Below are 4,903 nucleotides of genomic sequence, written 5' to 3'. Positions count from 1 at the left end.
AGAGAGGCTTCCCTTGATTGGAGGAATCAATGTCACGTGGGCTCATTGGTTCCCAGGGAAACCAGCCCCTTGGGCACGCCCCTCACAACCCCTCGGGTTAGTAATCATCCAGGTGTTTCCCTTTAATAAACTAGCCCCTGGAGCTGTTCCGGCCTCAGGATTAGAACCATCCCTGGCTGGGGCAGAGGGTAGGCACGTGCACGGTCTCGTGTGTAGGTGCAGCTGAAGCGGGGGCTGGTGGAGCAAGGTAGAAGGGTACAGAGAACAAGAGAACAGCCATCTTAATTTTTTAAGACTCTTTTGTTGTGGACCATTTTAAAAATCTTTATTGAATTTGTTACCATATTGCTTCTGTTTTATGTTTTTTGTTTTTTTTTACTGAGAGGCATGTATAGGATCTTAGCTCCCCAACCAGGGATTGAACTTGCACCCCCCTGCGTTGGAAGGCAAAGTCCTAACCACTGGACTGTCAGAGAAGTCCCGAGAGAACCGCCACCTTGAATGGTCTGGCCACACACCATCATATCCCCAAAGCCCAGTGCGACACATAGTAGGGACTTGTTTTGGCTCCCTGGACTACCAAAACCAAGGGCCCAAAACTAGTGGGCAGAATGGGGATGTAAAATGGTGCAGCCTCTGTGAAAACAGCGCAGCAGTTCCTGAAAAATTAAGCATAGGGTTCCATGCGTGTGCGTGCTAAGCCACTTCAGTTGCGTCCGACTCTTTGCGACCCCATGGACTGTAGCCCGCCAGGCTCCTCTGAACATGGGATTCTCCAGGCAAGAATACTGGAGTGGGTTGCCATGCCCTCCTCATAGGATTCCCATGTGATCCAGCAATTCTACTTCTGGGAGTGTACCCACGAGAAGTAAAGAGGAGACGGCAGCAGGTATTTGTATAATGCACCCTTGTTCATGACAGCATCACTCACAATGCCGAAAAGGTGGAAACAGCCCAGATGCTCACTGACAGTTGAATGGATCAACAAAATGAGCTCTAGCCTTACAATGGAATGTCACTCAGCCTTGAAAAGGAAGAAGATTCTGACACAGACTACAACCCAGATGAAACTAGAAGACATTATGCTAACTGACAGAAGCCAGGTACAAATACAGTATGGTTCCACTCAGATGAGATTATTAGTGCAGTTAAATTTAAAGACTGAAAGCAGGATCGTGGTTGCCAGGGTCTGGAGGGAGGGGTGACTGGGGAATTATGGTTTCATGAGTGCAGAGTTTCAGTTCTGCCAGATGAAAAACACCTCTGGAGATGGATGGTAACGATGATCGCAAGAGAACGTGAATGTATTTAATGCGACTAAAACGAATACTTAAAAGTGGCTAAAGTGGTAAATTTAATCTTATGACTATTTTATCACAATAAAAATAATGTTACATAAAGACTTCCAGAAATGTATTGTCTCATAGTTCTGGAAGCTGAAAGTCTTAAATCACCTTCTTTTTAAGATTTTTAAAATTAAAGTACAATTAATTTACAGGTTGTGTTAATTTCTGCTGTAAAGTGATTCAGTTATACATGTTATATATTTTCTTTTTTAAAATATTCTTTTCCATTATGGTCAACACAGGCCATGGATTACAGCTCTGTGCTAACAGCAGGGCCTTGTTGTTTATCCGTTCTACAGATAAAAGCTGCTGCTGCTGCTGCTAAGTCACTTCAGTCATGTCTGACTCTGTGCGACCCCGTAGATGGCAGCCCACCAGGCTCCCCCATCCCTGGGATTCTCCAGGCAAGAACACTGGAGTGGTTGCCATTTCCTTCTCCAAAGCATGAAAGTGAAAAGTGAAAGTGAAGTCGCTCAGTCGCGTCCGACCCTCAGCGACCCCATGGACTGCAGCCCACCAGGCTCCTCCATCCATGGGATTTTCCAGGCAAGAGTACTGGAGTGGGGTGCCATCGCCTTCTCCAACAGATAAAAGCATACATCTGCTAACCCCAACCTCCCACTCCAGCCCTCCCTCAACCCCTGTCCCCTCGGCAACTACAAGGCTGTTTTCTGTGTCCACAAGAATGTTTCGTAGACAGATTCACTTGTGTCATTCATAGAGTCCACATGTATGTGATACCATATAGTATTTGTCTGTCTTCTTTTTGAAGAACTCCAGTTAGTTCCAGTTGCACTCATGCTGCTGCAAATAGCACTATCTCATTCTTTTTATGGCTAAGTGGACTGGAAGAAACACAAGCTGGAATCAAGATTGCCGGGAGAAATATCAATGACCTCAGATATGCAGATGACACCACCCTTATGGCAGAAAGTGAAGAGGAACTAAAGAGCCTCTTGATGAAAGTGAAAGTGCAGAGTGAAAAAGTTGGCTTAAAGCTCAACATTCAGAAAACGAAGATCATGGCATCCGGTTCCACCACTTCATGGCAAATAGATGGGGAAACAGTGGAAACAGTGTCAGACTTTATTTTTCTGGGCTCCAAAATCACTGCAGATGTTGACTGCAGCCATGAAATTAAAAGACGCTTACTCCTTGGAAGGAAAGTTGTGACCAACCTAGATACCATATTCAAGAGCAGAGACATTACTTTGCCAACAAAGGTTCGTCTAGTCAAGGCTATGGTTTTTCCTATGGTCATGTATGGATGTGAGAGTTGGACTGTGAAGAAGGCTGAGCGCTGAAGAATGGATGCTTTTGAACTGTGGTGTTGGAGAAGACTCTTGAGAGTCCCTTGGACTGCAAGGAGATCCAACCAGTCCATTCTGAAGGAGATCAGCCCTGGGATTTCTTTGGAAGGAATGATGCTAAAGCTGAAACTCCAGTACTTTGGCCACCTCATGCGAAGAGTAGACTCATTGGAAAAGACTCTGATGCTGGGAGGGATTGGGGGCAAGAGGAGAAGGGGACGACAGAGGATGAGATGGCTGGATGGCATCACTGACTCGATGGACGTGAGTCTGAGTGAACTCCGGGAGTTGGTGATGGACAGGGAGGCCTGGCGTGCTGCGATTCATGGGGTTGCAAAGAGTCGGACATGACTGAGCGACTGATCTGAGCATTCCATTGGACATATGCACCTCCTCTTATCCATTCATCTGTCGATGGACATTTAGGTTGTTTCCGTGCCTTGACTATTCATAGTGCTGCTGTGGGCACTGGGGTGCGTGCATCTTTCTGAATTACAGTTTTGTCTGGATTTATGCCCAGGAGTGGGATTGCTGGATCATATGACAACTCTATTTTTAGTTAAATCACCTTTTTGTTGCTACAAAGGGGAGAGGAACTGGTGTCCCCAAACACAGTTTGATCCTTAGATATAAAAGGAACCAAAGCCAGAAGGAGCCTCAGAGGCCACCTACGTCAAGAGAACTCGTCCCCTCGTTCAGCACCAACACTCCCTTCTCATGACAATTATTTTGTGACAGTCCATTCATCTCTTTAAATAAAATTGAAACTATAACTCACATATGTACATAACTTTCAGAATGAATTAATAATAAGATGCCCTAAGTATAAAGGACTAAATAAAAGGAAATGTAATAACATGTACTTCAATAGAAATAGATTTGGACACAGCTATACAAGAATGATATAAACAAAGAGTTAGGTATTTGTGCTGCTTACAATGGACAAGTTTGGATAGGACTGTAATAGAAAACTGATTGTGTGTGTGACAATTTCATATGCCCAGGAAGAATCTTTTTGAACATAATACAACCAGACATGCGAATTGGCCCAGTGGTGATTTATTGGTGATGCAAACTCTGCAGGCAACATCACCGCGGGCCCCGTGATTTTTCCAAAATGGGGAGGAATGCTTGGTCAGGTTCCCACCGGGGTATTTACACACCAGTTCCTGTTAGCTGTTGGATGAGGGCTGCTCCGAGTAGGTGTTAATTCCCCAGAATTCCAGCTGCCCCTGGGCACACAGGCATGCATAGGCTGGCAGCTGGAAGTGGCGCTCACACACCACCACTGCAAGTTCTAGCGGGTATGGAGATCCACACACCATCCAGGGGTGTGGGGCAGATAAATGACATCCAGGGAAAAAACTGGCAGCAGGAAGTGGCAGGAGGACCCTAGAGAACCTGGCTTTGGGAGTGCCTTCGTTGAGGCTCGCTCCTAGTGGACCTGCAGAAGAAGGATGCCTGCACAGCCTGCTGCCCAGCTCCCGGGAATCCCTGGGCTACCGTCCAGTCCTGTCTCCGTAAAGTCCTGCTCACTCCCAGGTCCCGTTCTCCCCATGAAGTCTTGCCACAGCTTGGATTCCCCGAGCTTGGCCGCGGAGCCTTGTTGCCTTATTCTCTTGCTTGCGCTGCCATCCTTAGGATGAACCCCTGTCACTGAGTCACTGAGACGCCTCTCTGGATCGTACAACCACAGAGCCCGTCTCTAGGCTCATCATTTTTAAAGATGCGAAGGAGGAGGGGGAATCCTTTTGGATCCCATAGTTTATCTACTATTCTCATCCCTCTCTGCAGATTAAACTTCTGCAGGTACTCAAAGCAACCTAGACAGATAGTGTTATTAAGTGCGTGTTACAGACGAGGTGACGGAGGTGACGGACAGGTTAAGTGACTTGCCCACAAGCACACAGTAGATGATGGAGCCTCAGAAGGAACTAAGTGATGTGGATCCAAGGCCCATGTGGGTCACCGTGCCGCTAACCGCTAGTCTACGAGGTCTCTCAATTAAGCAAATGATTTCCTGGTTCTGAACCTTGACCTTTCCTCACTGAGGGATGCTCTTGTTTTGCTGTCCCGTTCAGGCCCTGCCCCTGCACTGACTGGAATTTGAGTGTAGGTTGGAATTAAGAGCAGCCTTTGGGGGTTATGCAGCCTGGGGTCAAATCCCAGCACTGCAGCTCGCTGGGCTGTGTGACCTCAGCAGTCGGCTGTCCCTCTCTGTACTTCTTGGGCCTTTAAGAGGCTTGA

Source organism: Bison bison, unplaced genomic scaffold (genome assembly GCF_000754665.1).
Source record: "Bison bison bison isolate TAMUID 2011002044 unplaced genomic scaffold, Bison_UMD1.0 scf7180017864495, whole genome shotgun sequence".
NCBI lineage: Eukaryota > Metazoa > Chordata > Mammalia > Artiodactyla > Bovidae > Bison > Bison bison.
This window is presented reverse-complemented; position numbering follows the sequence as displayed.